Source organism: Eschrichtius robustus, chromosome 19 (assembly GCF_028021215.1).
Source record: "Eschrichtius robustus isolate mEscRob2 chromosome 19, mEscRob2.pri, whole genome shotgun sequence".
Classification (NCBI taxonomy): Eukaryota; Metazoa; Chordata; class Mammalia; order Artiodactyla; family Eschrichtiidae; genus Eschrichtius; species Eschrichtius robustus.
In genome coordinates, this window is record NC_090842.1 from 65,924,748 (window position 1) to 65,936,949 (window position 12,202).

Consider the following 12,202-nt stretch of genomic DNA (forward strand, 5'->3'; position numbering starts at 1 on the left):
TGCCTAAGAGGCAAGAGACCATTGTTTTGGGGTGCACGCGGAGGGGATTCAGAGCACCACCTAAACGAGCTCGAGACAGGCGCGAGCCGCGGCAATCAGTTGGACCCCAGAGACGGGCATGAGACGCTAAGGCTGCTGCTGCAGCCACCAAGAAGCCTGTGTGCAAGCACAGGTCATGATCCACACCTCCCTTCCCAGGATCCCATGCAGCCCGCCACTGCCAGGGTCCCATGATCCAGGGACAACTTCCCCGGGAGAACACACGGTGCGCCTCAGGCTGGTGCAATGTCACACCGGCCTCTGCTGCCACAGGCTCGCCCTGCATCCATACCCCTCCCTCTCCCTGACCTGAGTGAGCCAGAGCCCCCTAATCAGCTGCTACTTTAACCCCGCCCGTCCTGTCTGGGTAGGGAACAGACGCCCTCAGGCGACCTACATGTAGAGGCGGGACCAAATCCAAAGCTGAACCCCAGGAGCTGTGCAAACAAAGAAGAGAAAGGGAAATCAGTCCCAGCAACCTCGGGAGCAGCGGATTAAATCTCCACAATCAACTTGATGTACCCTGCATCTCTGGAATACCTGAATAGACAATGAATCATCCCAAAATTGAGGCAGTGGACTTTGGGAGCAACTGTAGACTTGTGGTTTGCTTTCTGCATCTAATTTGTTTCTGGTCTTATGTTTACCTTAGTTTAGTATTTAGAGTTTATTATCATTGGTAGATTTGTTTATTGATTTGCTTACTCTCTTCCTTTTTTTTTTAATATATAGATATATATATTTCCCCCTTTTTCTCCCTTTTTCTCTTTTTGTGAGTGTGTATGTCTATGCTTCTTTATATGATTTTGTCTGTATAGCTTTGTTTTCACCATTTGTCCTAGGGTTGTCTTTTTTTTTTTTTTTTAAGCATAGTTTTTAGTGCTTATCACTGGTGGATTTGTTTTTTGGTTTGGGTGCTCTCTTTTTTCTTTCTTTCTTTTTTTTATTACTGTTTTTTTTTGTTTTCAATAATTTTTTATTTTTTATATTAATAACTTAATTATTTTTCTTTCTTTCTTTCTTTTTTTCTCCCTTTTCTTCTGAGCTGTGTGGTTGACAGTGTCTTGGTGCTCAGGCTTGATGTCAGGCCTGTGCCTCTGAGGTGGGAGAGCTGAGTTCAGGACATTGGTCCACCAGAGGCCTCCCAGTTCCACGTAATATCAAACAGTGAAAGCTCTCCCAGAGATCTCCATCTCAATGATAAGACCCAGCTCCACTCAATGACCAGCAAGCTACAGTGCTGGAAACCCTATGCCAAACAACTAGCAAGACAGGAACACAACCCCACGCATTAGCAGAGAGGCTGCCTAAAATCATAATAAGGTCACAGACACCCCAAAACACACCAATGGACGTGGTCCTGCCCACCAGAAAGACAAGATCCAGCCTCATCCACCAGAACACAGGCACTAGTCCCCTCCACCAGGAAGCCTACACAACCCACTGAACCAACCTTAGCCACTGGGGGCAGATACTAAAAACAACGGGAACTACAAACCTGTAGGCTACAAAAAGGAGAACCCAAACACAGTAAGTTAAGCAAAATGAGAAGACAGAGAAACACACAGCAGATGAAGGAGCAAGGGAAAAACCCACCAGACCAAACAAATGAAGAGAAAATAGGCAGTCTACCTGAAAAAGAATTCAGAGTAATGTTAGTAAAGATGATCCAAATTCTTGGAAATAGAATGGAGAAGATACAAGAAACTTTTAACAAGGACCTAGAAGAACTAAAGAGCAAACAAACAATGATGAACAACACAGTGAATGATATTAAAAATTCTCTAGAAGGAATCAATAGCAGAATAACTAAGGCAGAAGAACGGATAAATGACCCGGAAGATAAAATAGTGGAAATAACTACTGCAGTGCAGAATAAAGAAAAAAGAATGAAAAGAATTGAGGACAGTCTCAGAGACCTCTGGGACAACATTAAATGCACCAACATTCGAATTACAGGGGTCCCAGAAGAAGAAAAAGAAAAGTTCTGAGAAAATATTTGAAGAAATTATAGTTGAAAACTTCCCCAATATGAGAAAAGAAATAGTCAATCAAGTCCAGGAAGCGCAGAGAGTCCCATACAGGAAAAATCCAAGGAGAAACACACCACGATACATATTAATCAAACTATCAAAAATTAAATACAAAGAAAAAATATTAAAAGCAGCAAGGGAAAAGCAACAAATAACATACAAGAGAATCCCGATAAGGTTAATAGATGATCTTTCAGCAGAAACTCTGCAAGCCAGAAGGGAGTGGCAGGACATATTTAAAGTGATGAAAGGGAAAAACCTAAAACAAAGATTACTCTACCCAACAAGGATCTCATTCAGATTCAATGGAGAAATTAAAACCTTTAAAGACAAGCAAAAGCTAAGAGAATTCAGCACCACCAAACCAGCTTTACAACAAATGTTAAAGGAACTTCTCTAGGCAGGAAACAAAAGAGAAGGAAAGACCTACAATAACAAACCCAAAACAATTAAGAAAACAGTAATAGGAACATACATATCGATAACTACCTTAAATGTAAATAGATTAACTGCTCCAACCAAAAGACATAGACTGGGGCTTCCCTGGTGGCGCAGTGGTTGAGAATCTGCCTGCCAATGCAGGGGACACGGGTTCGAGCCCTGGTCTGGGAAGATCCCACATGCCGCGGAGCAACTGGGCCCGTGAGCCACAACTACTGAGCCTGAGCGTCTGGAGCCTGTGCTCCGCAACAAGAGAGGCCGCGATAGTGAGAGGCCCGCGCACCGCGATGAAGAGTGGCTCCCACTCGCCGCAACTGGAGAAAGCCCTCACACAGAAACGAAGACCCAGCACAGACAAAAATAAACATAGTAAATAAATAATAAATAAAAATTAAAAAAAAAAAAAAGACATAGACTGGCTGAATAGATACAAAAACAAGACCCATATATATGCTGTCTACAAGAGAGCCACTTCAGACCTAGGGACACGTACAGACTGAAAGTGAGGGGATGGAAAAAGATATTCTATGCATAATGGAAATCAAAAGAAAGCTGGAGTAGCAATTCTCATATCACACAGAATAGACTTTAAAATAAAGACTATTACAAGAGACAAAGAAGGACACTACATAATGATCAAGGGATCAATCCAAGAAGAAGATATAACAATTGTAAATATTTATGCACCCAACATAGGAGCAACTCAATACATAAGGCAAATGCTAACACCCATATAAGGGGAAACTGACAGTAACACAATGATAGTAGGGGACTTTAACATCCCACTTTCACCAATGGACAGATCATCCAAAATGAAAATAAATAAGGAAACACAAGCTTTAAATGACACATCAGACCAGATAGACTTGATTGATATTTATAGGACATTCCATCCAAAAACAACAGAATACACTTTCTGCTTAAGTGCACATGGAACATTCTCCAGGATAGATCATATCTTGAGTCACAAATCAAGTGTTGGAAAATTTAAGGAAATTGAAATTGTATCAAGTATCTTTTCCGATGACAACACTATGAAGCTAGATATCAATTACAGGAAAAAAACTGTAAAAAATACAAATACATGGAGGCTAAACAACACACTACTTAATAAGCAAGAGATCACTGAAGAAATCAAAGAGGAAATTAAAAAAATACATAGACACAAATGACAATGAATACACGGTGACCCAAAACCTATGGGATGCAGCAAAAGCAGTTCTAAGAGGGAAGCTTATAGTAATACAATCCTACCCCAAGAAACAACAAAAATCTCAAATAAACAACCTAACCTTACACCTAAAGCTATTAGAGAAAGAAGAACAAAAAAGAACCCAAAGTTAGCAGAAGGAAAGAAATCATAAAGATCAGATCAGAAATAAATGAAAAAGAAATGAAGGAAACAATAGCAAAGATCAATAAAACTAAAGGCTTTTTGAGAAGGTTCTTTGAGAAGATAAAATTGATAAACCATTAGCCAGGCTCATCAAGAAAAAAAGAGAGAAGACTCAAATCAACAGAATTAGAAATGAAAAAGGAGAAGTTACAACAGACACCACAGAAATACAAAGCATCATAAGAGACTACTACAAGCAACTCTTTGCCAATAAAATGGACAACCTGGAAGAAATGGACAAATTTTTATAAAAGCACAACCTTCCAAGACTGAACCAGGAAGAAATAGAAAATATGAACAGACAAATCACAAGCACTGAAATTGAAACTGTGATTTAAAATCTCCCAACAAACAAAAGCCCAGGACCAGATGGCTTCACAAGTGAATTCCATCACACATTTAGAGAAGAGCTAACACCCATCCTTCTCAAACTCTTCCAAAAGATAGCAGAGGGTGGAACACTCCCAAACTCATTCTATGAGGCCACCATCACCCTGATACCAAAACCAGACAAAGGTGTTACAAAAAAAGAAAACTACAGACCAATATCACTGATGAACATAGATGCAAAAATCCTCAACAAAATACTAGCAAACAGCATCCAACAGCACATTAAAAAGATCATACACCATGATCAAGTGGGGTTTATCCCAAGAATGCAAGGATTCTTCAATATATGCAAATCAATCAATGTGATGCACCACATTAACAAATTGAAGAATAAAAACCATATGATCATCTCAATAGATGCAGAAAAAGCTTTTGACAAAATTCAACACCCATTTATGATAAAAACCCTCCAGAAAGTAGGCATAGAGGGAACTTACCTCAACATAATAAAGGCCATATATGACAAACTCACAGGCAACATCATTTTCAATGGTGAAAAATTGAAACCATTTCCACTAAGATCAGGAACAAAACATGGTTGCCCACTCTCACCACTATTATTCAACATAGTTTTGGAAGTTTTAGCCACAGCAATCAGAGAAGAAAAAGAAATAAAAGGAATCCATATCAGAAAAGAAGAAGTAAAACTGTCACTGCAGATGACATGATACTATACATAGAGAATCCTAAAGATGCTACCAGAAAACTACTAGAGCTAATCAATAAATTTGGTAAAGTAGCAGGATACAAAATTAATGCACAGAAATCTCTTGCATTCCTATATGTTAATGATGAAAAATCTGAAAGAGAAATTAAGGAAACACTCCCATTTACCATTGCAACAAAAAGAATGAAATACCTAGGAATAAACCTGCCTAAGGAGACAAAAGACCTGTATGCAGAAAACTATAAGACACTGATGAAAGAAATTAAAGATGATACAAACAGATGGAGAGATATACTATGTTCTTGGATTGGAAGAATCAACATTGTGAAAATGACTCTACTACCCAAAGCAATCTACAGATTCAATGCAATCCCTATCAAACTACCAATGGCATTTTTTACAGAACTAGAACAAAAAATTTCACAATTTGTATGGAAACACAAAAGACCGTGAATAGCCAAAACAATCTTGAGAAAGAAAAATGGAGCTGGAGGAATCAGGCTCCCTGACTTCAGACCATACTACAAAGCTACAGTAATCAAGACAGTATGCTACTGGCACAAAAACAGAAATATAGATCAATGGAACAGGATAGAAAGCCCAGAGATAAACCCACACACATATGGTCATCTTATTTTTGATAAAGGAGGCAAGAATATATAATGGAGAAAATACAACCTCTTCAATAAGTAGTGCTGGGAAAACTGGACAGGTACATGTAAAAGTATGAAATTAGAACACTCCCTAACACCATACACAAAAATAAAGTCAAAATGGATTAAAGACCTAAATGTAAGGCCAGACACTATAAAACTCTTAGAGGAAAACAGGCAGAACACTCTATGACATAAATCACAGCAAGATCCTTTTTGACCCATCTCCTAGGGAAATGGAAATTAAAAACAATAATAAACAAACGGGACCTAGTGAAACTTAAAAGCTTTTGCACAGCAAAGGAAACCATAAACAAGACAAAAAGACAACCCTCAGAATGGGAGAAAATATTTGCAAACGAAGCAACTGACAAAGGATTAATCTCCAAACTTTACAAATGTATGGCTTTTAATTATACTTGTGTGACTTTGCTAAATTAACATTTGTTAAACGAGTTCCCAGCAATGGATGATGAGTCAGGGTTCAACAAAAGACCACTAGGGAAATTGAAGTAGATGAGTTTATTACTCACAGGTCCTGAAATAATTAATAGCAAGCCTTGAGGACCCACTCATGGAGGCCAAGGCAAGATGCAGGAAGAGAAAGTAGCAGTACTTGGGGCACATGCCTTTATTAGAGAACATTGGTGAAGCGCTATGTGTTATCTGGACTAACCGTGGATTGTTCAATTCAAACTAAAGTGAGCAAGATTTGGGTGAGCTCTGCGAGGTCTCATTGAAGGGGTACATGAGAAGAAGAACCTGGAATTCAGGAAGGCAGTTGATCACAAGTGCTGCTGGAGAAGAATATCAGGAACTTATATTTTCTTGTGATTTTGAAGGCTGTTATCTAGTGTACGTGCTCACAGGAATGGCTGGTGTCAGTTCAAGGCACCTGCAGGCTGCCTGGCTACACAAAACTGATCTCAGGGCAGCAATATCATGGAATAGTTTAGGTAAACTCTCAACAATATTATATATAATCCTTATTATAACCATCACAATGTCCCAGTAGTTACAAAAAGGAGAAAACAATAAAATATACAAATTTTGGTAAACACAACCTCAAATTATTGGAGGTTTAAGGCCAGTAGGAAAAGGGATTACTAGACATGTCATCTCACTGTGTTACCAAACACGTTACTGTTACTATCTTTTACCTACAACTTTAAATAATGTGGGAGAGGTTAATATTGGTTGCAGGGTAACACTTGACTAATTACACAAGTTTAATACCTTAAAAACTATTCAGTTTTATTAATTAACATATATTAAGTACACACATACTCTAAATAAAGCCTTTCAAAGTCCACTGTATGATCCTGAATCAAAATACAGATTACAAGCATTCAAAAACATCTTGTTCTTTTGATATAAGGATCTGAGAAATGGGATGTCTATAATTAACAAACCTCAGGCTAATCATTTAGTAAACATGGACATAAATTAATTTTATGACCTTTTAGTAAAGAGTTGCCTATACTTTTCTTGGATATCTGTGAAGATGTCTTTATTTCAACCATATCAACTAATATTCATGACTTCTGTCTACTGATATATTATGAAGATGCTTCACAATTTTAATGAACTACAAGATTTTTATCCTTAAAAAACAACTAACACAACTATTTAAAATTTAGAATGATCCTCTGTCTTACTTTAAGACAAGGGATGATTCCCTGAACCCTTACCTAATGGTGACATATAAGAATGTTTTAAATTAATGACAAGCATTATCTCCATTTAGATTTTCATTGTACATTTTACATTTCAGCATCCTTAGTCTTGTATGGAAAAGTAGATATAAGTGATTCCCACCTAATATAGGAGGGCTTCTCTATTCTTTGAGGCAGCAATAATCAAAACCATGAGTTCATACTAGAAATAAAGGCATAGCATGTAGTAATTTGAGAGTTGAATTATATTAAATTTTATTTTCAAATAATGTCAATATAAATAAGGATACAGTGATAATAATAATTATAACTGTCAAACATCTCTCCCCTTGATCCTGTGATCCATACTAACAAATAATTTTTCTAAGTGTTTTAATTTTGGATTATTTTCTATAATATCTTGATTTAAAGTAATACCAGAAAAGAGTTATTGACTAAAAGGTATCTATTATGAATTCTCTGATATTTATTTAGATCTGATTTTTTAATTAAATACTTTTTTACATTTTTTTACGTCATCAAACATTCTTCCTAGTATGAACTCTCTGGCATTTTCTAAAGTGTATGTTTAGGACAAATGTCATTCATCACTTACTGCATTTGTAGGGTCTCTCTCCACCATGCACTTTCTGATGTTGAGTGAGGTGACAGCTCACTTAAAGGCTTTGTCACATTATCTATATTTGTAAGGCTTCTCTGCAGTATGAATTATCTTATGTCAAATAAGGTTTGAGTGGCAATTAAAAGCTTTGCCACATTCTTTACATTTGTATGGTTTCTCCCCTGTATGAATTATCTCATGCTGGACAAGGTTTGAGTGCCAGTTAAAGGCTTTGCCACATTCTTTACATTTATAAGGTTTCTCTCCAGTATGAATTCGCTGATGCTGAGCAAGATATGAACGCCTGTTAAAGGCTTTGCCACATTCTGTACATTTGTAAGGCTTCTCTGCAGTATGAATTCTCTGATGTCGAGTAAGGCTTGAGTGTCGGTTAAAGGCTTTGCCACATTCTTCACATCTGTAATGTTTCCCTACAGTATGGATTTCCCTATGTCTATTTAGATTTAATAATTGATTAAAGACTTTCCCACATGTATTACACTTGTAATGTTCCTCCCTAGCATGAATATCTGGATGTTGAGTAAACTCTTGAAGACTGGTTAAAAACTTTACCACATTCACTAAATTTGTAATTATTCTCTCCAATATGGATATTCTTATGTGTAATAAGATTTGAGCTTGGATAAAAGACACTTCTACATTCATTCCCTTTATAATGGTTCTCTGAAAATTGAGTTCTCTGATGTTTCATGAGACTTGAGTCTTGGTCAAAGTTAGTCCCAGATTCAATGTATAGATAGATTCTCACTCCATTATAAATACTGTTGTAATTACTGAAGATAGAGCTCTCACTTAAGGCCTCACTCATTTGATTACATGTGTAAGGTTGCTCTATATTATCTATACTGTAATACCCATTGAATGACGATGGTTGGATAAAGACTCCCCCATTATTATCAACATTACAGATATTGGAATAGGGAGAAAATATTTGTTGGTTGAAAAATAATGAGCCCTTGCTAAAGGATCTCTCAAATTGGTCACAATAAGATTTTTTTCCTTCATTTTCAAATCTCTGGCTTTCAGACATGTTTGAATGACTGTTTAATTCAAACCTATATTCATAATGGTTTGAATGATTATTTGTAGCATAGACTAGATGACTTTCCATATTTTCCAAATTTCATTTCAGAGAATATGGATTTTTTTAAATCATGTGTGTCCTTGCTTACAAAAACATATTTTTCTGGCAAAGTTCCTGACTTAAAATGGAATTTTTCCCAATTTGATTTGTATCCTCAATTTCTTTTGGCAATAATGTTTTCATTATGGGTAACTGTCCCAATTTGGTTACATCCATAATAACATCCTTTTTGCCCTTCACGTGCCCCCTTACATTCCCAGTCTTTCATTAAGTATAAATTTCCAAGGTGACAGCTCTCATAATTTCCCAGCACATTTACAAATAAACCTTCTATGCAAGGCTTTTTTTGGCAACAAACCCTGGATGTCATGAGAAAATACAGCTGAAAGATAACAAATAACCAAGTATTCCACTTAGTACTTTGGGTAAATATACTTTACAATTTTATATAATATTAACAAACCCTTAGCTAGATTAAGAGGAGGTAAGATGCAAGTAAAATCAGAAGTAAAAGAGACATTACAAATGATACCAAATAACGAAAAGTAATTATACAAGGCTACTATGAACAATACTACACCAAAAAACTGAACACCTCAAAAAAAAGAAAAAGATTGAATTTCTAGAAACATAGAACCCCTTAGATTCTAGCATGAGTGAATTTAAAAATTATGACAAACCTACAACTAGTAAGCAGACTAAAAAACTAATTTTAAAAAACCCTGGAGTAGATGAATTAACTGGATAATTCCAGGAGCATTTCAAGCAAAATTAACATGAATTCTCCACAAATATTTCCAAAGTGTGAAGAAAAGAGAAATTATCAAAACACTTTCTGGAACTTCCCTGGTGGCACAGTGGTTAAGAATCCACCTGCCGGGGGCTTCCCTGGTGGCGCAGTGGTTGAGAATCTGCCTGCCAATGCAGGGGACACGGGTTCGGGCCCTGGTCTGGGAAGATTCCACATGCCGCGGAGCAACTAGGCCCGTGAGCCACAACTACTGAGCCTGCGCGTCTGGAGCCTGTGCCCCACAACGGGAGGGGCCACAATTGTGAGAGGCCCGCGCACCGCGATGAAGAGTGGACCCCGCTTGCCGCAACTAGAGAAAGCCCTCGCACAGAAACGAAGACCCAACACAGCCAAAAATAAATAAATTAATTTTAAAAAAAAAGTCTCTAATGAAAAATTTGAATGAATTATTATTTAAATGACAGTAGAGAAATTTATCATATTATTGATATATTGTTGCTATACATACACAAAATATCAAGTCTGTAACCCATTCTTTAGAAAAAAAATAAAATCTTATTTATAAATAAAAGAACACAAAAGTTGTAAAATATGCGAAGAATCACTGATACAAAAAATAAACTGTTGTGATTAAATTATATCACGATTCTCACACATTGAGAAAAGTAAATGAAAAATCTGACTACTTTTTGCTTGAAGTGAACCAAACATTTTCATAAATATGGATACCTACTAATTATCTAACTCACTTCTTTCCAAACATGTTTTTATTTGAGCTTGTTATGTTAGATCTTTTGAATGTAAAATCATATATGATTTAGACATGGAACTAACCAGAAAGGGAAAAAATAGGATACAATACCCATAAGCTTCATACTAAATAAGAGAAACTTATTTAATTTCTTAATAACTATGATATGATAACAATTGAGACTTTAAAATATGGTGGGCAATGTTACAAGTGCCCCTATGGCATTAATATATTTAAGAATTCTATAAGTTAATAGGTATATTAAATTAATGAATTGGGGCAAATACACTTAAAATGTCTAATGTTCGTTCAAAGAATTAACATTAAACGAAAATTAAACATTAAAACATTAAAAGAAAATTGGGAAGAGCCAGATCATGCAGGTCCTCACAGTCCAGGAGGAAGATTTTGGCTTTCATTGTGAATGTGAGGGAAAAAAAATCACTGGAGCTGAAGAATACATGGAGGATTTAAGAGCACAAGGATGGGGCAGGACATGTCCTTCTTTTACAGAAACAGAAATAAACCTAGGGGCAGGAAAAGGCGTCCCAGCTTTGCTACTGTAACTACACGTTTACAGAGCTCCAAAACAGAGATGGATAAAACTGCCCTGCCCCGGGGAACGTACGCACCGCCTGTCTGGGAATACCCTGTGATGGGCAATATCTGGCAAGATCAAAGCTGCAGGAGAACGGACAGTGAGGTACAGAGAGATGGAAGGATCTTGGATTTGACTGACGATGCTAGGCGAGAAGACAAGCTGCCTTATGAGGATGTTGCAATACCACTGAATGAGCTTCCTGAACCTGAACAGGACAATGGCGGCACCATAGAATCTGTTAAAGAACAAGAAATGAAGTGGACTGGGACTTCCCTGGTGGCACAGTGGTTGAGAATCCGCCTGCCAATGCAGGGGACACGGGTTCGATCCCTGGTTCGGGAAGATCCCACATGCCACGTAGCAACTAAGCCTGTGCGCCACAACTACTGAGCCCGCGTGCCACAACTACTGAAGCCAGCATGCCACAAGCCTGTGCTCCGCAACAAGAGAAGCCACCGCAATGAGAAGCCCAAGCACCACAATGAAGAGTAGCCTCTGCTCGCCGCAACCAGAGAAAGCCTGTGCACAGCAATGAAGACCCAACACAGCCAAAAATAAATAAATAAATTTAAAAAAAAAATAAATGAAGTGGACTGACTTGGCCTTACAGTACTCCATGAGAACGTTCCCCCCATAGGAAACTGATGCCTGGCTCATTGTTCATTGACAGATTTTTTTAAAATACACAGATACAAAATGTTTTCTTTCAGTCTCAAAATTTGAATCTTTTAGTGGTAGATCAATGCGTAAAAATGTACAACTAATTTTGTGGCCGCAAAATGCAATGTGAAAATACTCAACCAGAATGAGAAGCTGATTGCGATTTCTTGGTAATGCAGAATATCTGGCCCTTCGAACCTAAAGTTCTTCACTGACTAGCTTGTGTTTGAACATGATTCATTAAACATTTGCCTTTAACTCTGATTTTGCTTTACTGTCAGAGTTTAACACTTCCCAACTACTTATATGTGTCCTGTGACACAGGTGATTGAAGATATGAGAGGGAAAGGCGAAGAACGACGAAGCCAGACATGAGAACTAACTTCCCATATACCCGCATTCTGAGAATCATCTGAGTGGGTGTGTGTGGAGTCTGTA

At 37.4% G+C, this 12,202-nt stretch overlaps 1 pseudogene; it reads right to left on the reverse strand.

Moving 5' to 3' along the window:
- Nucleotides 1-7,882: 7,882 nt before the first annotated feature.
- Nucleotides 7,883-9,371, reverse strand: LOC137752496 (zinc finger protein 724-like; annotated as a pseudogene).
- Between the last annotated feature and the right edge of the window lie 2,831 nt (nucleotides 9,372-12,202).